Below are 22,898 nucleotides of genomic sequence, written 5' to 3'. Positions count from 1 at the left end.
AACAATCAACAATTTTATGTAGTTCGACCTGAAGTTATTATAACAGGAGGTTAATATTGAAGTCTTGATTGAGAGATACCCAACACCAACCATCAATGCTGCACACCAGCATGAGGTGCTGACAAAAGTGCAGAGTGTAATTGTAAAGTAAATGTCTGATTCTGGTTCAAAGGCTCTTGGCCCTGTCCTTCACATTAAAGATGTTTTTAAAAAAAGGTCAAATTAAGAGGAGAGAGGATCTATGAAGAGTTCTGTTGGGAGAGTTTGTGTGTGAGTCCTCAACAAAGTGAAAAGGGAAGGAGATGGAGTTTCTTTCTTTGCAGACCCAATGAGGGACCTCTAGCATGGCTTGGAGAATTTCATGAGTAACTCTGTAGTTGGAGGCATGAGGACTGGTGTCTGATGTTCACAGGGAAATACAGAAGAGCTGTCTCAGGTTCAGAATTGAAAATAAGAGTGGCAGCTGCATTGGGAATAACTGCATTCCCCAGACTGGTCATGGTGCATGTGTCCTGGAGGCCCCATGTGGGTAGGACCTCCCTGGGAGTGTTGGCAGAGCCATTAAAAACAAATTGTATTGAGGTATAGCATGCATACAGTAAAGTGCATGGATCTTGGTTTATTGATAAATGATGTGGTAGGACGATGAGGGCACAACAAGAAATTTTATTCTCTTGATAGAAAAGAATAAAGTGGTAGATGTTATACTATAGCAATTAATAGCACATAAAAACTAATATTTCTTTTTTAAAAGATTAGAAGAAAAATGCTTGGTCTGCATTTCTTAAACAAAAAGATATTTCTTTTGAAATTGCATAACTTTGGGACTTAAATGGAATAGAAGCGGCATCAGGTCTGATCTACAATAGGCTACAGAGCTAAGGTACATTTCTTCTCCATCTGCAGCTAATAAGAAGCACACAGGGGTCAGAGCCATGACAAGTCCTATATACTCCTAATCTGTTTATATTCATTTTGCATGCATTACCATTAGCGCTCGAGCTATGCTGTATGTATTATTTTCTTTCCATCATATTGCATTGAGGTAAACATACACGCAGTAAAGTGTACAGAACCTAAGTATGCTACTGACTGAAGTTTTACAAATATATATTACCCCATGGAAATATCACTGAGATCAAGATATAGAACATTTCCTGCAGCTCAGAAGGCTCCCTCATGCCTCTTCTCAGTTTACTACCCTACTCATAACCACTATTCTGAATTCATTACCACAAATTAGTTTTGTTTATTCATGAATTTAATATAAATCAAATCCTACAGTGTATAGTTCCTTGTGCTACTTTGGCTCATCAGACCCGCGAGTGTCATCTTTGTTGCATGTTGCAATCATTTGTTTTTCTTTATTGCTGGGTAGTATTTCATTGTATACATATACCACATTGCATTTATATGTTCTCCTGCTCATGCAAATGGATATTGTTTCTAGGTTTTTTGCTGTTATGGTAATGGTTCTATATACGTTCTATGTATGTCTTCTGGTGGACGTATGTGCTCCTTTCTATTGGATAAATACTTGGGAGCAGAATTGCTGAATCATAAGGCTCAGACATGTTTAGCTTTAGTAAGTACTGCCAAATAGTTTTCCAATGTGCTTATAGAAATTTGCAACCAGTTTCAGTTGCTCACATTGTCACCGTTGTTGATATTGCCAAACAAACTTAGCTGATCTGGAGGGTGTGTGGTGGTACCTCATTAGAATTTCCATTCACATTTAGAATAAAGATATTGAGCAGATTTTCACGTGCATATGAACTATTTGGATATATTCTTTTGTGAAATGTCCACTCAAGTTTTTTGCACATTTTTCTATTGGGTTGTCTGTCTTTTTTTTTATTCATTTGTATTTTCTCTATATATTCTGTATGCAAGTTCTATTTCCTTTTATTTTCTCCCAATCTGTGAGTTCTCATCACTCTCCTAATGGTGTCTTTTGGTGAACAAAACTTCTTAATTTTAATGAAATTATGGGTTTTTAAAAATTTTTAAATGTCTTTGAGTTATGCTACCTACAGTAAAATCACCCTTTTAAGTGTATAATTCTGTGAGCTTTTTTTCCTTCATTTTGCATACTTTAATTTCAGAACAAAACAAACAAAAAACCCACAACACACAATATCCTAACCCGATGGAACTCTTCCATCGCCCTTCAGAAATCCTTCATGCCCCTTTGATGTTGGCCTTGTCCTTTTCTCCTAGCTGTAATGGGTCTATGCTTGTGCCCTGGTGGTTTTGCTGTTCTTCATCTCTCCCCATCCCCAGCAGAGTTTTTGCCTCCCTCATAGACCTACACTACCACAGGAGGCTTCCTCTTCACCCCTACTCTGACTCTAATCTTTATATGAGCATTCTATGTAGTTTGTGGGGAAAAGCCTGTGAGAGAGTGTAAATTCTCTTTGTGTCTGTAGCTTCCATGGGTTCTATACTCTCACTCTCGGCCACCGCAGCAAATTGTTAAAATTTAACTATTTACAGAATTATAGCTACAGTCTTCTTATCCACCTCTGTGGTGGCCTGTTCTTTCCCAGGTGCTCTGCCTCAGGTAAGCCTGTTCTCACTTTGCCTATCTTTTTTGGAGCCATTTGTTTTTCTTTAAATCTCAAGCTGCTTTATTGCCATGTGACCTCCGCTCTCTGATGGGTTCAAAAAATGTTTTGATGTTGGCTACTTAGTTTTTTTTGTGGTTAATGTGGGAGTGAAATTCTTTTCAGCTTTCTACATCTTAAGTATAAGACATTGGAAGATCTCAATGAAATGTTATCTATCAATCTCTTATATGCCCTAGTCATGAAATCATTGGCTAGTGGCATGGGTTCATTTTCAAAGGCATCCTGCCAGAGATTTTTCTGTCTAACAAGGTTCCTGCCAGAGCTGAGGGGACACCAAACCAGTGGGAAGGAACAACAGTAATGGAAACCTGATAGGTGGAAGAGAAGTCAGAATAAAATGTGTATGACCCACAGCAGGAAAATTTTTCCATGAACAGCTCAGCTAACAATCATGGCAACAAAACTGGTAGGCAAGAGTCAGCGTTAACTACCTGCCAGGTTTACTGGGGACAGCATCAGTCACCAGTGTAACGAAAACTCTGCTGTCCTCTCCTATACCTCTCCTTCCCTTTTCCCTCCCACTTGTTGCCTCTGATGGTCTAAGCATCTAGAGAATGAAAAGAGATGTCATCTTCTGAATAAAAAGGGAAGAATCCATTAATTTTGAAACTGGACCATTTAATTTTGAATCAGGACAGTATTTTGTGACTTAAAGTGACTGTGGGACCCTCTGTAATCCAAGAATGACCATGAGCTCTGCTTAGTTTTCATCCAGTGACAGGAGAAACATCTGAATGGGGGACAAAAATAATGCTATGTTTCGGTGATTTCCCACATATTTGCTGTTCAACATATCACACATACTCTACAGAGTGCCCCCTACATCTCAGGCCTTTTAATAGGCACTTAGTAGGCATTTTCTGATATTATCTAAGTTAAGACGCACAGCAGTTGCTTCAGAGTGTCTATGCACTGAAATCAGGGGCTTGGTTCCTGGAGGCATTACAATATGGTGTCTCTTCAGTGATTCATGGTCACAAGATGATGAACAAATCTCTCTGAACTTTTGGAAATGAAGCCCCTAGGGAGTTAATGTGGTCAGAGAATGGAGAACTTAGAATATAAAGTAAATTGTGGTAAAAAGGGTTCTATTTTCTCCTAGAGATGGTATTATCATTGGAGTTTTTATTCCTGATAAGGATGGAAGCTCAAGAAATTATAGCTGGGACCAAAAATATATCATATCAGAAAAAGGGTAACCCTATCAATTCTATAGTAATTTAAAATATTAAATTATGCTCATGATTTTTTTTTTAACCTGGAAGGAAGCTTGGAGATTTTTCTCTCACTTTCATTTTATAAGTCTGAAAGCTGAAGTCCCAAAAGATGAAATGACTTGCCTAAGGTTCACGCCAGCTCATTTGACTTGAAATTCAATATTATCTCAGCCCTACACAGCTTTGCATACAAGAATATTACAGAATAATAGAAGATATTTATTATACTGTGAGCCCCAATGTACTATAAATTAGACCCACAGAATGTGAAAAATATTATTTCATTGTATCATAAATTTGACCTTTCTAAAACTAACATGCTAGCTATAACATAAACATTAATTAAACATTTAACCATAATTTTGCTCTCAGTTTTGGCATTTAAAAGGGCTTTTGGGGGATGATCTAGATGATTTGTGTCTTTAAAGAACAGCGTCAAAGGAATTTGGAAAAAATGAGTTTTCTCTTTCTCTTTTTCTCTCTGTTTTATTTTGGTTTTCTATCCATTGCAGTTGCTGTAGCAAGGAGAAGCTTTTAGGCCTCTCATCAGAGAGGTGAGAAGAAAGGAGGGAAGTAGAGCACTTATATTGTTCTTACAAAACCTGCTCTTTGATCCCCTAAGTTTTCCTGGAGTACCAGCTGCTCCTCAGCATCTAGCCTAGACCACTCTGCTAGCTATGCAGTTGATTCCTTAGCACTGTTGTTTGTGGCATGGCTGAGGAACCTCATTCCCAGATCTGTCTCACAAATGACATTCTCTGTGTTCATACTGGGTGGCCAAGGGCCATTTAGAAAAATTCAGCTTCATCTGGACTCTCAATGCCACATGAGAGGCCTTAGTCCTGTCCTTTGTTCACCAAATCGCCCCATCCTTCTTATGATTGTTTCAAAGGGGTCACCAGTCCTTACAAGAAAGACCCTCACCTAACGCCATCCACCCTCCCCACCAAACTCTCAGGAGACAACCCACCTTCTACTTTATCAATAGGATGAAGTCACGGAGGCATGAAATCAAATCCGAACTCCTGCCTCCCCCACGCTATGTCTTTCTGTCTCCTGCTACTCCCCTGCTTTCCTCCCGATGCAGGATGTGATGCCTCCTACATGTTAATGTCCCATCCTTCCCTCTAATGTTTAGGACTTTGACCAATCTGACCACTTCGGAAACTTGATTCTCTTGACTATCCCCTTTCCTTATTTTTTTCCCTCTCTTACTCTATAGATTATTTCTCTTAGCCCATAAAAATGATTAAGCCTTTCTTATCTAAATAAAATCCTTTATCTCCCGGGCAGTTCCTAATCTCTTGTCTTTTGCTTGAAACAAACCTTTTAAAAAATTAATCTATATCATTTTCTCCAGGAATTCTGACTGCTTCACTCTACCAAAATCTTCTCCTTTCCCAAGGTCACCAGTGGCCTCCATATTACCTCGTTCAGTCTTCTATCCTGATCTAGTGGAACTTTCAGCTTCATTTCTCACTTTTGACTACTCTTTGACGTTCTTCACTCCTTCAGTTTCTAAAGAATTATTCACTCCACCATATCTTAAAGTGATTCTTAATCCACCTGTGTATTTTTCATTGCCCACTCCTAAAATCCTGGTAGCCTGCAGGTTTCTGTCCTTCCTCTTTGCTCTTCTCTCTCTACGTCTTTGGCTCCCAAACCCTCCTCGTGATTTTACTTACCTTTATATGCTAATCACTCTCAATTCTTTTTCCCATCTTTAAACAGCTCTCTCTTGAACCTCATTTATATAGCTACATACTGGTTGTATCAACTTATAAGTCTGCAGATACCTCAGACTCAGTGTCCGAAATAGAAATTTTTGTTTTCCCTTAGTAGATTTGTACTTCTTTCCTGAAACTTAGATTACTCTTCTCCCTCACTGTCAAAGCCATTTACCAAGTTTGGAAAATTTTATCTCTGAAGTGTATATTCCTACCTTCTATCACTGGGCCCTGGCCGTTGTTCCTGAACTATTACAGCAGCCCTCTCATGGCTATACTTCACATTCTGGCCTTTTGAAATCTTTTCCTTAAGTTGCAGGCAGAATGCTTTTTCTAAAATTCAATTCAAGTTATGCCATCCCTTGATGACAACTCAGTGGCACCCCTTTGCTTATAATAATAGCCAGACTTCCTGGCCTGGCTTCCCAGGTCTTCAATAGCATGGACTTCCAGCTTCCTTTCCAGCCTCTTTTCTTGATACATGCTACCTCATACTTACAATTTAGAAATACCAAACTCCTTGTAATCTACTCTTCCTTTTCTTCTGCCAATGCATTGTACAACATTTTGTTTCCTGACTCTGTGCCTTTGCTCCTGCTATTGTTGGCTTTGCCTGAAATGCTTCTACTAACCTTCCTTTGGCTGGCTAAGTCTCACTCATCTTCAAGATTCATGTCTGCTCAAATGTCTGCTACAGGAAGACTTCCTTGAGTTCTTGGCTGTATTGAATCTACTCTTGGTTCTAACTCCTTATGCATAACCTGACTTGCTAGTGATTATGGCACACTAAAATATCTATGTCCCCTATATAACTGCAAGCAGGAATCCCATCTTATTCATTTTGTTATAACATACACCCTCTCCAACTCCCCCACGCTTCACACTCTCCCCAATGTAACATATTTTTTACTGCTTGGAACACAGTAGGTGCTCAGTAACTTTTGTTGAAGTAAAGTATATACTACGTCTTAGACATTTCCCCCTCTTTTCTACAATACCTCTTGTTTTTACCTGATTTATGAGAAAGCTTACTGTAGAAACAAGTATGTAAATGTGCAAAGTCATTAAGAAGTAAAGTATAAGTCTTAATTGTCAACATTGAATGTGCTGAGATGTCAAATGTGGTTTTAAAAATAAAACCTGGTAACCTATAAAACAGCTATGAACAAAGTTACCAGGCGCTTACTTTTTTTCTCCAGTTCATCTTGCTTTTGTGTTCCTTATCCTCATCTATAGCTAATTGTGTGTCCTAATTAAGAAGTCATGGTAATTAGGGAAATCAGATAGTGATGGGTTAGAAGGTACTTTTTTGAATAAATATCATTGAACACCCTTTCCACATTTCAATAGTTTCTCATAGCATCAGCTTCTTCCATAATATCCCTTCTCCATAGATTTCAGATTCCTTGTTGGAGAACAGGCTTAGACTGAGGTTTCACTAATCAGATGGTGAATTGTACTTTAATTCAAAATAGAGAGTTTTTCAAGTTCCAATTCAGGTGATAATGAACACCTAATATCACAGTAAGCAACTATAAAAAGTGAACAAAACATTAAAAAAAAAAAAACCCGTTTGCAGGCCTTGGACAATCAATGCATGGATAATATCCTTGAAATAAAAGCTTTGATGGTGAGCCCTATGTTTACTCTGGATTTCTTCCTGATGACATTATTCAATATAAGGTGGAAAGAAATATAACCCAAGCAAAAAATTATACTCTTGTTAGGTGAAGGAAGCAGAGATTGGAGTTTGAGATGTAAAGGCAGCTGAGATTTAGGGGAATAGGATACCAGAGATGTAGAAAAAGCAGATAAAGAGGCTCTAAAATGAATATAAATATACTTCATGTGTCCTTTGCAACTTATAAGTTCAGAATGCACAGAGTGAGACACCAACAGGCTAGCAGAGAACAACTACTAGAGGTTGAGGACTTAATAGAGATTTCAAAGGTCACACATTTTTGTAAGGTATAGGTATTGGAGGTCTAGCCCAGCTAAAGTGGAGAAATCTTGAAGAACAACACTATAGACATTCAGTTGAAACTCCAGAGTTGTTATGCCTTAGGGGTATGGATTGCACTCAAAGGTTATGGACAAAACTGAAACAGACCTACCCTAAAAAAGTAAGAATAAAGCATCAACAAGATCCAGGAGATTTGCTGGCAGTTTAACTGCCTTCCAAACTAATGACTCAACACTGTTTAGAGAAAAAGACCGGCACTTCAAAATAATTATGACTAGTATGTTTAATAAAATGAAAGAAAAGATGGACAAAATGGATGAAAATATGCAATATTTTAGTAGAGAATTAGAATATATAAAAATAAACAAATGAACATTCTAGAAATGCAAAATATAATACCTGAAATTAAGAACTCATTGGATGAGCTTTAAGAATAAACAAGATGTAGAGAGAATTAGTGAATTTCAAGACAGGCCAATACGAAATACTCAAACTGAAGCACATAGAAAATTAAAAAAATGAAAAGCAGAATAGAGTTAAGAGCACACGAGAGACATAGAACATAGTAAAAAGGTTGAATATATATGTAATTGAAGTCACGTAAAGAAGTGAGAGAGAATGAGATAGAAGCAATATTGAATTAATAACATCCAATAACTTACCAAATTTGATGAACATCATCAATGTATATTTTCAAGAAGCTCAGCAAAAACCAAGATGTATAAGTAGAAAGAAAATGATACCAAGGCACATGATAATCAAACTACTGAAACAAAAAGTGAAAAGAAATGGAGTTATGTGAAGAAAAAGATATGGCATAGAGATCCATTTTGCTGGTACGTTCACGAGCGAAGGCAGCATACCCTGGGATCAGAGGTTATGGCAGCAATTTCCTGATTGTGCCAGAGGCAGCACAACTTTTACTGGACCAGCTCTGTGGTATGCAGTATGTGGTTCTGGATGCTATTCCTGGAAGTTTAGTCTAGAGCTTACTTCTCTGACCCTTCCAAAGACTTGGTGAACGTTCTAAAATCCCATAATTAACACTTTTCTTCTTAAACTAACTAGGGTGGATTCTGCTGTGTGCAGCTAATAACTCTGACACAAATGATACCTGGGTCTTGTCATGCTACTTGAATGTGCCTACTTGCTGACTGCAGGTTAGATGAGCAGGAGTCAGAACCAGGAATGACTCATCACTTAGCCTGATTTAAGCTGGAATTGATCCTATGAGCATAGAGGACCCAGTATAAGACCACTGTAAAGGGAGAAGTGACCACAAAAAGCTTACCCACCTGTCACATGGCCTGAGTGACTAGATACAGGGGAAAGGACGCTTTCTCCACATGATAACAATTTATCAATGTCTATGGTTGTCATTTAATTCTATTTACATTTCTGCCATTATCTCAGGGTTTTTTTCCTTGGTAATGGGAGATATAACAAGTTTCTTCTTGGACATTAATTATACGCCTCACATCATATGCCTCTTTGATCAGAAAAAAAAAAAACAATATAATTGGAAAAACTTGAATGTTTAATTTACCACAGGAATTGGCAAGGATTTAGCAGTTTCTGCCAATTTAGGGCATTTGTTCAAGAATGTCTTGCTGTAGTTAACTGTGCCATGCACCATCAGTATAATCAGTGTTATGGATGAATCCTCTGCATTACTGGCTTTCCTAAAGCCTCTGCAGTTGGGGACATTCACAGAGAAGTTCTCTGTGGTTAACCATGGATATAATATTGGCAGAATGAAGGGAGCTCTGAGGAACCATAAGCATCGATACTAGGGTGGTTTTTGGTCACAGAGGCATATGGTATTTCCTCTATATAACTATATTATGCTATCTGTGACTCTTGGCAGGTAGCTAATTGAAATTCCACAGGGCTTGGGGACTTGATAAATCTATGTATTAGTTCCAAGTAAAATACTGAAAGTAACCCCACTCTTAAAATGTCTTAGTTTTAAAAAGCATATTTGTCTGCATTGGGGTCTATTTTAGAAAGTCTAAAAGAGACTGTGCTTTTTAATGTTCTTTATAATGAGAGCCTTATATTTCAGGGACAAATAATACCGTCATCTCAGAAGATGTTTTGCAAATGAGGATACATGATGATATATATTGTGTTGTATGTTTGTATTTTATAGTGACTTTATGCAGTAGAACTTCAGGCAACCATAATCTCAATGATTGGGTAATTTAAGAGAGGAAGCCACAATTTGGAGTTGGAAAGCCAATGTTGTTTTAAATTCCTATTAAAAATAAAGACATGTTTACTAAAAAAAAAAATAAGTGTATTTCTTTAACAGACTAGAGAATCCAGAAATAGATCCATATATCTATGGTCAATTGATTTTCCACAAAGATACAAATTCAATTCAAAGGATAAAAGGTAGTTTTACATACAAATGGTATGAGAACCAGTGAATATCTAGATGCCAAAATAAATGAACCTTGATACATACCCTGTGCCCTATACAAAAATTAACTCAAACTAGATCATTGACCTAAATGTAAAACTGAAAACTAGAAAACATAGGGAAGGACAAGATAGGAGAAAAATCTTCATAACCTTGGGCTGGACAAAGATTTTAAAACATGACACCAAATGCACTATTTCTAAAAGAAAAAAATTGATAAATTGGACTTCCTAAAATTTAAGAACTTCTGCTTATTGAAAGACACTGTGAAGACAATAAAAAGACAAGCCTCCTATTAGGAGAAAATATTTGCAAATCACATATCTGATGAAGGATTTGAATCAGAATTTATAAAGAATTATCAAACTCAATAATAAGTAAACAAGCAACCCAATTTAAAAAAGAGCAAACTATTTGAAGTCACTTCACAAAAGAAGATATATGGCAAATAAGACATGAAAAGATGCTCAATATCATTAGTCATTAGAAAAATACAGATTAAAACCACAATGGGCTATCAGTATATACCTTTTAGAAAGTCTGAAATAAAAAATCTGGCCATGCCAAATATTAACAAAGATGTGGAACAACTGGAATGCTCATACACTGCTGGTGAGAATGCAAAATGATACAGTCACTTTGTGAAACACTTTTGCAATTCCTTATGTTATTAAACATATGCTTGCCACATGACCCAACAATTTTACTCCTAGATGCTTACTCATTTAAAATAAAATCGTATGTTTACACAAAAACTTATAAAGGAACATGTATAGCACCTTTATTTGTAATTGCCCAAACTGGAAGCAACCCAAATACCCTCACCTGAGGAAGGGATGAACAAACTGATATTTATATGCAGTGGAATATTACTTAGCAATAAAAAGTAATGAGCTACTGATAGATGCAACAATGTGGACAAATCTCAAATGTATTATATTAAATAAAAAATGCCAGACACAAAAGGCTACATACTATATGACAATTTTCTCGCAAAGACAAAACTATAGGAACTGCGAAAGAGGAACTTCCCCAGTCGGCATGAAGAAGGGAAGGAGAAAACTACACCACTGCTCTTCAAGTTTATTTTCCAGAAATTGCACACTCTGGTCCCACTTAACCTCCCATGAACCAGCACTTACTCATACCTTCTATACCTGACTGCAAGCTGAACAGTATAGGCTATTTTAGGTGGTTGATTTCCAGCCCAATTTAAGAAGTCGTCTCTATGAATAAATAAGAGAGACAACTAGCAGACTCTATGACCGTGAGTTACCAAGAAGGGATTTTGGGGTATCTGCCTCCCTAAGATTCTACTTCTGCTTCAGGCATTTTTACAAAGGGTCTTTATGGCCTATTATCTCTAAGGGCCAAACAGGACCCTTTAAGTTCTCTCGGAGAGCTGAGTCTGTTATTTCTAAGGGAAAACTTCAGCAGAGAGAAAAAAAAAAAAAAGATTTGGTTAAGCAATAACTATATTCCCTAGCTTCTCTTGGTCCCATTGGTGCCATCTACTCTTCTTCCTCTTTGTTCCTCTTCTACCTGCACTTGCTTTGTGATGACCTAATATTTGTAGAATAAATAAATGAAACTTGGCTTTGAAACATGTAGGCTAAAACAAGTTAAATTGCTGTTTTCGTAGGTCAGAAATGGCTGAATATCAACACTTTCATAAAGCATAACCTACTAGGTAGATAAATGTAAAGAGCATTAGCTCTTTTTACATTATATATAATGGTACATTAACAGTGCAACTTTCTCTTGAGATCTGAATTTTCATGGACTGCAACAGTAAATGTACTCCCCCACTACTGCACATTGTTCTCCCTGTGCTCACCTCTCATATTTCATTCATTACATCTAATGTAAATGTTTATATGTCTATTGCTGGACTCTAAACTTATGAAGGGGAGGGTACATTTTTTATTCATCTCTGTATCATTAATGCCTAACACCAATTATAATCCACAATAAGTACTTAATAATCACCAGTATTAATTTCATATACCCTAGCATAAGTCATATTTGTATGAAATTGATTTTAAGTTTTTATAAAAAACAGGAAAAATCCTGTATACTCATTTATGTCTTCTGATAATCTACTTGTATTTCAAATTGTTCACATCTGACTTAAATGTTTCTTATGGTTTAAAAATAATTGTATTTGAAAATCAGTTCATGGCATTAACTAATCTAATCCTGTTCAAGGCAATCCCCAAAGTTTTTATAACACTAAAGGTCATCTGGTTCTTTTATATACTTTTTTCCAACTAGAAACTCAGAGGGCAGATCTATTTGTTTTTCGTTGTTTGCCCTTTCACCTTGCTGTTGTCTGATTGGAGAAATTTTAGGCAGTGAATGAGAGAAAAATTGGGTAGAAAGATTCTAGTCCTGATTTCTTGCTTCGTATGGCACAGGAAATCTTTTATCAAAAAAGTTTCAAGTCTAGGATTGACAGGTTATAATAAGTAGACATAGGAGGCCATCTTTTTAATGTGTCATGTGTTTTCATAGAACTCTAGATGATAACAAAGAAATTAAATACATTAGTTATTGAAGGAAATCTCTTTTGATATCTATGATATCTAAACACATTTCTACCTAGTGGAACATCTAGTACTCTGAACACAATGACCGGTTGGCACCTGTTACCAGGCTGATTCTAACCCAGAGAATTCCCATTAGAGTATTTTCACTTCAGACTACTTGAGAAAATCCCCATTTTGTAAATGTCTAAAGTAATGTATATTGAGTTTCCCCTATATTGTCCTTTTATAACAAATATTACATTTGGTTATAGTTGCTTATTGGAAGTTCTTTTTCTGTGAGTGAGAAAGGCAGACTAGTAAAGGGATAAAATTGAACAAAAAATGAGAAAAATAGTACGTTGGTGTCTGAGGCATTTATAATAAAGAGAACCAACTTTCTGGGCATGAAAAGATCTTAAGAGACATGTTAGAAGTGATTCTTCTGGGCTCTGTGCCTATTTCTTTACTTTCACAAAAGGTGGAATTTGTAAAGGACATATGTTGAATGGCTGACTATTTGAAAATAACACAAATTATTTGTTACTAATTTGCTTAGTAATTATCACAAAAATTATTTCTTTATATATAGCATAACTCATTCATTTACTCAGTCACCAAATATTTTTTGAGCACCTGCCTTGTGCCAGGCACTGTGATAGGCACTAGGCATTCAGAGATGGATAAGATGCCTTCAGGGGTCCAGATTCCAGCAGGAGACACAGCCATATAAACGTAGTTATTATGGAAGGTAGTAAGTGCCACAGGAGAGAGGTGTATGAAAATTATGGGATCACAGAAGAGCGTGCATAGCCTACAAGAAGAGGCAGCAGTAACAAGCACTGAGAGAGGCAACTGTTTAAACTAAATCGTAAAGGATGGTATTTGTTAACATGGTAAAATAAGAAGTGGGAGGACATTCCAGACATAGGGACAGATGAGCCAGTCTCCCACAGATCAAAAACAACATGTCGTGGTACAAAAGCAGTTTCCTGTTGGGGTTTCCTGTTCACAAATTGTGGGCCAGAGAATAATGAGAGTAGAACCAGAGAGGTAAATGTGTGTTAGATCTTCCAGGGCCTTGTGTGCAGTGTCAAGGAGCTGGAATTTTAGTCAACCTATGTGATGAGGAACTATCAACAGGTTTTAGTAGAAGACTACCAAGTTTTAAGATCAGTCTGATAGCTCTGGGAAGGATGAATTTTATGGGGACAGGGGTAGAGGAGGATAAGGAAGTCAGGCATCTCTTGCCATAGTCTGGGTAAAAAATGACAGTGGTCTCAGCTAGAGTGATAATAATAGAGATGGAGAGGAAGAGATAGAGGGATATTTAGAAATTTAAATGGATAGAACCGGGTGAGGGAGAAGAAAGAGCCAAAGATGGCCAGATTTATAGCTTTCAATATTGAATGGACGGGTTCATTCATTTGTTATTTTGTTTATTCATGTATTCAATTATTTATTCAACAAATATTTAGTGAGTGCCAAGTATATGTAGCATTCTTCTAAGTACTGGGGAGTCAAATATTAAAAAAAAAAACCCTTAAATTCTAACCCTTAGAATGCTTACATTCTAATGGAAGTTAGGATGACTAATAAAATAAATAAGTAAAATATATGGTGCAAGAGTGTGGTAAGTACTAGTGAGGAAAACATTAAGCAAAGAAAAAGATCCAAAGTATGGTGGGTACTGTAGAAAATTTAGATAGATTAACTAAGGAAGACCATAAGGAGAAGATGACAACTGAGTAAAATCCTGAAAGAGATGAGAGAGCAAGCTGTGAATTTAGATGAAATGTAATAGACAAATATAGGCAAAGGGAACAGCACGTGCAAAGGCCCTACGGATTATGCTTAAGAAACAGAAATTAGAACAGAATGGTTGGAGTGAGCAAAGAATGACATGATGTGATTTAAATGGGTTAATAGGATCTTCTGACTGTTGGTTTAAGAATGGACTAAAGGGGCAAGGGAAGAGGCTGGCAGACCTTTTCAGAGGCTTTTGAAGTTATCCAGATAAGAGATAATGATATAAAGTGCTAATATATAATGACAACCTGCTCAGCCTGTGTGTTCAGTTCTTCCCAGCTGCTAGCCTCCTTTCTCCCCCAGCTTGTTTCATTGCCCCCACCTCATCCCCTCCTCAGCCCGCCTCAGTGACTCAGCTCCCTTTCCTCTGTGACTCACCTCAACCTCCCTTTCTGCCTGTGACTTGTTCCCCCACATCAACCCCCAACCATGGAATGCTTCTTTGTCCCTCCTCCCTGAGACTTCTCCCTGAGACCTCGCTGCAGCAGCCCCCAGCCATGTGCTTTCTTCAGTTTCTTTCTTTCAGCCTCTATCCACAGTTTACTCCTCAGGCTCTACCCCTTTTTCAGTCACTTGCTATAGCTTCACCCTTCCTCCAACTCTGCACCCCAGAATAGTATAACCAAATGTTGTGATAACCATTTCTGGGGTTTTACCACTGGATATGCATTCCTGAACAATATAAGTTATGTTTGAACATTTGCAAATGGAATCAACTAATATGTTATTATATTCTGTCTTGTATCTTTTCCTCAATATTTATTGTTGTGTGTGACTGTAGTATACCACAATCCATTTTGCTATTGATGGACAATTGGGTATTTGCCTGTTAGAGTTTTTAGGGACATGTTACTATGAGCATTCTCACACATAATCCCTGGTGCCACATTTCTATGGAGTCTATCTATACCTACAAGTGGATTGCTGGGTCATAGGGCCTGTGCATTTACAACTTTAAAAGGGACTACCACATTTTTTTTTCTCAAAGGGATTGTACCAATTTACAGTTGCACCGGCTATGCATACAGTTTCCCATTGTTCCACATCCTTGCTAATGCTTATATTCTCAAATGTTTTCATTTTAGCTAACCGATGGTTGTAAACTGGTATTTTATTATGGTTTTCATTTGCAGTTCTCTGATTTCTAATGATGTTGAGGAACTTGTAGCATGTTTAATGGCTATTTGGATTTCTTCTTTGTAAAATTGCCTGTTCAGATCTTTTGTTTATTTTATTTTATTTTTCTGTTTGGTTGTCTGTCTTCTTATCAATTTATACTTGTTCATGAAATATTTTAGGTATAAGCTCTTGTAGATTTTATGTTTCAGATATATTTTCCACTCTACTTCTCTCTTTTTTACTCTCTTAGTAGTACTTTTTCATTAAGAAAAGTTTTTCATTTTTAAGTTATGAATTTGTCAATTATTCTTATAGTTATTGCTTTTGTATATTATGTAAGAAATCTTTCCATACCCCAAAGTCATAAATATATTATCCCTTTAATCCTCTAAAGCAGAGGTCCCCAACCTTTTTGTCACCAGGGACTGGTGCTCCTATGAGAATCTAATGCCTGATGAGCTGAGGTGGAGCTGAGGCAGTGATGCTAGTGCTGGGGAGTGGTTGCAAATACGGATAAAGCTTTGCTCACTGGCCTGCCACTCACCTCCTGCTGTGCGACCTGGTTTCTAACAGGCCACAGACCAGTACCAGTCCACGACCCAGGGGTTGGGGCCCCACTCTAAAGACTTATTTTACCTCTGATACTTAAGTATAAGATCTACCTGGATTTTTTTTTTTAATACTATGAAATAAAGGTTCAATTTTATGTTTTATCATAAGGATACTCAGTTGTTCTAGCACCTGTTATTGTAAGGTCTGCCTTTTCCCACCGCTTTGCAGTTCTACCTGTGTCATAAGCCAAGTGGCTGTAAATGTACGGATCTATTTTCAGACCCTTTTTTCTGTTTCATCTGTCTATGTGTAGTGCACGGGCCAATACCGTCCTGCCTTAGTTCCTACTGCTTTATAAATAAGTGTTGGTTTACAATAGAATAACTTCTCTTACCTTGTTCTTCTTCATAGGTGTCTTAGTAATTCTTGGACTTTTACATTGTGTATACATCTTAGAAACAGTTTGTCAAGTTCTAAAAAAAATCCTATTGAGCGTTGTTTAAGATTGTCATGAATATATAGATAAATTTGGCAAGAATGGAGAGATTCACAAAATAAGGAACATGGTGTATGTTTTAATTTACTTAACTCTTCTTTAATTTTAATTTTGCTCATAAAGTTTAATAGTGTCTTACAGAGATCCTCTACATCTTTTACTAGATTTATTTCTAAGTCTTGGTGTTTTTGATGTTGCTAAAAATGATATCTTAAAAATATATTTAATGTTTATTGCCTGAACATAAAAATATAATTTATATTGACTACAAATAACTATGGTATACAAATATTGATACATTAAGTGTTATTAATTCTAATTATTTATTTCTATTTTATGTTAGGTTATCTATGTATAGACTATTACTTTCTGCGAATTGTAATTTTGCTTCTTCCTTTTTAATGTTTATCCCCTTTATTTTTCTTGCCTTATTGCTTGGCTAGGTCCTCCAATACAGTATTGAATAGACACTTATCAAAGTGTCTTGTTTCTGATCTCAAGGAGAAAGCTTTCAGATTAAAGAAATTCTCCTTTATTCCTCGTTTGCTAGAACTGTATGTATGTGTGTATATGCAGATGCAGATGCATATATGTTTATATGTAAATATTATTATTAAATGCTTTTTTTGGTTTCTATATTTACCTTTTCTATATATCCCCTCTATTTTATATTCTATTCCTTTTTCTAGATAGTTTCTTTTAACCTATTTTCTGACTTATCAATTCTTTCTTCAGCTATTTCTAACCTGCCATTAAATCCACCACTGAATCCTAATGTCAGTTATTATAGTTTGCAATTCTAGAATTTCTATTTGCATCTTTCTGAAAATTTGAAATGTCAATGTTCATAGTTTTTAATTCCTTGGCTACAATTTTTAATTCAGCTTTTATCTCTGTGAACATAGTAAGTGTTCCATATCTGATGATTCTTGCAGAACTTCTGATCCTTTTTTTTCTTCCTGGTTCTGGCTCAAGCAGACTCCTACTGGTGCAGCCCTTCAAAATTCACGTTTCCTCTATGATCTTTTCAAAGCACTGCTCTTCTCTCCCAGTTGGTGAATGCCCCAATGCTTACCTCTCGGTTTTTCAAAAAAGAATGAATGGTTTTGTGTAGCTGTCTAAATTCCCAAAAGGAAATCCTCATTTGGTCCTTTAGTTTCTTACTATTTTATTAGATTTTTAATAAGCTATTATTACTATTTAAAAATTTGGGAGGCTAGTTATTTTTCAGTTGTTCGGAAGAAAGTTTGGTCTGAAATAACTAATCTGTCATAATTGGTTTTTATTGTCAAATAAATTTAACTATGTTTTTTTTTTTAAAAATGAGTAAATTTAAAGAAAAAGTTTAACGTCCACAGATTTTTTGTAGATTTGGTTTATGAAGAGACACTCTAGTGACCAAAGTTTACCAAATACTGGTGTAGTGGCTAGAACCAGAGGTGCTAGTCAGATCAACTTGATTCATGTCTTACCTAGTTACTTATGAGCTCGTTAACCTTGAAAAAGTTGCTTAACCCCTCTAAGCCTCTGTTTCCTCATTTATAAAATAGGGAAAATGAAAGACCTAACTCACTGTATTATAGTATGTATTAAATGAAGATATGTGTGTAAATCACATGGCATAGTTCCTGGGATTTAGTAAATGTTTCATAAATGTTAGTTGTTGTTTTCCTTATTTGTAAGTCAGAGAGAAAAATGACAATGGCATTTTTAGGTCAATCATTATTCTCCTTAATTATGACAAAACATTAACTTAATTTGGAACATTTCTTGGTAGGTATGAACCGTTAAATATCAAGAATGAGCATCATTACTTCAAAGAAGTGTGGGGTGCTTCAGAGTAGTTCCCGAATCCTCAAAAGGATTTTGGCATGAAATAATCAATCCTGCTGTGAATAGCCTTTCAGGTTGTGTACTGCCAGCTTTAATTTCTATAAAAGGTACTGCCCTCTTGAGTTGTGCTCTGCATTCATCTTCACAACTACTTCCAATAGCTCTGATAGTATTCTTCAATAGTGGTACATTCTTAACATATTTACAACATCAATTTGCAAACCATAATTGGACTTAAGGTATCCGTAGTAATTTGTCCTAACAATTTTTGCTTCTTAAGAGAATTTCTTGAATCCTAGTTTATGCCCTGTTACTTTCTGTGTGGGCGTGGTCAAGTCACTTAATATTTCCAGGCTTCAATTTTTTTTTTGTCTGTAAAAGATGAAAGTTGAACTAAATTACCTCCAGCTCTAAAATTCTATGATCACATGTAAAATGCAATTTTAGAATCTCTCTGTAGATTTGCATATTTGAGTGAATTTCTAGTATTAACTGGATTGTTTGGATTTGTGTATAGGCTGATAATTGAAGCATCATACTTTTTCCATTTGTCACGTTAACGAAGCATACATATTCTAGAACAAATGTGTGACATTTAAAATAATAGAGCTTAATCTCACCTCAGAGACCTTTTTAAAGTCTGTTCCAGCACCATGAATATGTGTATACAAATAATCATATTGGATGCCTACTTAGGTCGCAATATTTTATATGGCGGAAAAAAGTCCTTGTCAGTGATAATTAATAGAAAGTCCATTTTGTGTGTCTGAATGGAGTTTCAGCTCACCTAATGTAATACTTAATCTTAAATTTGGCTCAATGGTACAATAAAGCAGTTCTGAATTCAAACCCAGTAAACTTCTAGTGCCTCATCCCGACCTGACAAGAGTCTTGAAAAATGTCAATTCATATAAATAATTGACAACTAAATATCACTATTTTACATGTTTATCTTTTTATTTAACTCAATCGATTTACTTTTTTTTTTTTTTTGGAGAGGTTAGCCATTCTTTTCTTTAAAAGAATCTGAGATATAATGGTTATTCTTTGATTTTAAAGTGAATAGATGCTCAGGCCATAAAATCCTTTGGATACGGGGAAGTAATACTGATGATGTTCAGGGGTGCTTCTGTCTGGAACTTACACTGCTGGAAAAACGCTCACTATAATATATACCTTTTCAGCCATCATGACTACTTACACTTTTCTAAAGTAATAATAATTTCTCCAGAGATTTTTTCAATTTAAAATTTTCCCATCGACAATTTTTTACAAAATACTTTGAATAAATATAACCGACTGCAACTCTGACTTCCAGCTGTCACCAAAGGTCTCTGAAGAATAACTTTGATTATAAAACTAGATTGACAGGAATTTGAGAAAAAAGGAAACTCCAAAAGGCCACAGAACTATTAGGCCCCTTTGTTCACATAAATTCCCTAGTATAAAGCCATAGAAAAGTGTTAATATTAAAAAGTTCTTTTTTCTTTTTTGGGAAAGGAGAAACCTAATTACTACCTAGAAGTGAACGACATGGCTCCTGCTTGTGCATACAAATGCTCTGAAAGGAAACATATTATATTGCCCAAATCTAAACAATATAACAATTACAATTTCATTATCTTCCTTAATTTTTCAAAATAGTTTGACATATATTTTTCTGTCATCGAAGCTGTCTTATGAGAGAGGACAAGTTATTATCCCTAAGCTACAGATAAGGACATTGAGTCACAGAAAATTGGTCTGCCAGAAATGATGTATATGGTATTTGATTTGGGACTAGAAATCATTCTGCAGATTCCTAGCAATGCCATTTTCTAAAGACGACAGGATCACTTACAGGGACTTAGGAATAAAAGGGAAAATGCTGCTCAGAGAAAAGCAAAGAAGCCTTTCTTCTTCATCTCTTTTTTCATGTTCCTTTCTCGCAATACTTATGCCAAGGCAAAGTGAACTGGCCTTGTTGTTCCCAGCGACACAAGTATTTTGTGGCTATCTTGCTGCTAATTTTGTAATTCATATAAATTCAAAATTGACTTTGTTGACTTGCCCCTTTCTTCCTGAAATCCTTTCATTCTTGCTTCTGAGATTTCTCTCTGTCCAGTTTTTCTTCTAGTCTATGACCCTTCCTCAGACACTCTTGGATTGCTGTAATCATCTCTGCATTGATTCCTCCAACACTAGTCTTATAACCCCAAATCCATCTTCCAGACAGCCCCCAGGAAAACCTACCTGAAATGAAACATCCTGCTATGTTACCTTGCTGCTTAAAACTTGTGAATGGCTTCCCATGGGCATTGGCTGTGGTTGTCAGTACCCTTAGACCCAGTGTCCCCCTATTTGCAATGAATAGTCTAAAACGTCTCATTTACTCTCCCCAAATGAAATCCATAGAAAATACAATCCACCTACACACATAACTTGAAAATAAAATCAATATCATACCCTAACAATAATATAAAAGGGAAATAAAATATAATAATTTTGTATAAAATGATATGTATTTTAATGGGTAAATGTTTGGGTGTGACACCCCCAGAAGATCCAATGGCCAGATGCTTTCATATATAGAATCACAGTGACTGTGATGGCTGCAGATGCAGATGGATACAGATGTCTGTATTCACATCTCAAATCTATAAGCAGTGCCATAATTTTCTGAAATGGTAAAATTTAGAGAAATAGTTTATAACATTATCTTCTCATACTTTAATACAAACATGAATCACCTGGAGATCATCTTAAACTGTGCATTCTGGGGTAGAGTTTGAGATTATGCTTTTCTTACGAGCTCCCATGTGATGCCTATGCTGCTGGTCCATGGACCACGTGTTGAGTAGCCAGAGCCTAGACTAGGGCGGCTACATTTATAACCATGGGCAAATTACAACTATGGGTAATTCAGTAAAATTGTGAAGTCTCATGAGAGACTTTGTGAATTCTGGCATGGGGTCATCTATATATTGCAGTAATTTTAAGGCATATCTCTATTTAATATCTTGCTGTGCTGGAACATAGCATTGAAGGCTAGCAACCTTAGGCTGTGAGCCCAGAGCAAGGGCCAGGGAGTGTAGAGAAAACACTCTCCCCTTCTCTGAGAAAAAGTCAGTGGCTGAGGTGGAAATTGTCTCTAAAGGACTTGCAATACTTAACAGGTCGTACACTGGAGCAAGATGGACTCTGCCAAGCCTAAATTGATTCTCCAGTCTCATGACATGTATCTATTCAGCTATTCAGGTGCAAAGGCATGAGAGATTATGATAGACAGAAGGCATGGCATCTCAATCCTTTAAAAGAGAGTAGTGAATGTGACTCATTTCTGTACGAAACCCAGAATCACTGTAGCACAGGAAAAGTGGAGGGATTGCAGGGCTGGTTAGCACCTCTAGGATTTGGAGGCTTTGCAAGTACCAGGTGATGCCTTTTAAGAAGAACCTCTCTCAGAGCTGCAGACTTAGTGGATGCAAAGTGGAGATGGCAGATCCACCCCCTGAGGTCTGAGGAAAAAGTCAAATGCCCACCAGACACGACTTGTTAGTATACCCTCTGTCAAACTCTAGAAACAGTTAGGGGACACTTTCCAGTGGTCTGAATTTCCCAGAGAGGAAGTGAGCATAAGGAAGCAATAAAATTTGTCAAATGCTAACATGACTTTACTTGTAGTCTGGGGACATTATGATAAACATTTATGTTATTTAATATCAATAATTATCACATATCTCCTTCACTGGTGTTCTCTATATATCATGCCTGTTATCCCCATAATATACACTTTTGACTAAACTTTATCTCCTTCTGGTTTGACATCTTCTACATCAAGTCTGTATGATTCCCTACAAAAATGTTCTTCCCAACCTTTACAGGATGCTCAGGAGTTTGCCAATTCAGAATCATAATTTGTAGTGCAGAAAGCAAATCTTTTCTCGACTATTTTCTTCAGAGCCAGCTATTTACTTCTCATATTCTCCAGCCTCTTCCAAAGTCATGATGTCCTTTTAGAAGAAAAAAGTAGTCTGTCTCTTGTGTCTCCAAGGCTTCAATTTCTGAGACAAGTTTTTAAGGTCTAAGAGATACATTCTGGATTTTATTGTTTCGTTCTTTCACAATAAACGAGTAGAAATGTGGGGGTTCGTGTGATTGATTCTAGGCAAGCTCTCCTTGAACTTTGACCAGATACTCCAGGAAGATTGATTCCCCACAGCAGATTTTCATTCAACTGCCCCATGCTCTGCAGTAAGCACCACACATCCATTCCAGCCCAGCACAACAGTCCTACTCTCTTGGGCTGGCCTTCTGCAGCTTCATCTTCCCATCCTGACTGGGAAGAGTTTCATACCTGATGGATGGTTAAGGCATTATGGAGTTTCCTCTTTTTCTTATCTATGTCAAAGATAAGAATTGCTAAAGAATTGGCAGTAGCTGTGTTTTTTCTTTTTGATTTTAGTTCAAGAATAGTTTATTCCATTCATCTATGAACTATACTTCACCTTCCATAAATGAGAGGTATAGAAAGGAAGTACCTAATCCTTCTCCACTAGCAAGCAGACCAACTTGCATTTAGTACCCATATATTTGTCTCTACCTCTAGCACGTACTCTGCTT

At 36.5% G+C, this 22,898-nt stretch overlaps 1 protein-coding gene across 1 annotated transcript in view; it reads left to right on the top strand.

The window, feature by feature from the left end:
• Positions 1 to 22,898, top strand: part of CCDC148 (coiled-coil domain containing 148) — a 148,581-nt gene that overhangs the window by 43,422 nt on the left and 82,261 nt on the right. The gene's annotated exons all lie outside the window — the stretch shown is intronic.

Source organism: Pteropus medius, unplaced genomic scaffold (genome assembly GCF_902729225.1).
Source record: "Pteropus medius unplaced genomic scaffold, Ma_sr-lr_union100, whole genome shotgun sequence".
In the NCBI taxonomy this organism is placed as follows: domain Eukaryota; kingdom Metazoa; phylum Chordata; class Mammalia; order Chiroptera; family Pteropodidae; genus Pteropus; species Pteropus medius.
The sequence above is the reverse complement of the archived record's forward strand: the minus strand, read 5'-3'. Positions and strand labels throughout refer to the sequence as shown.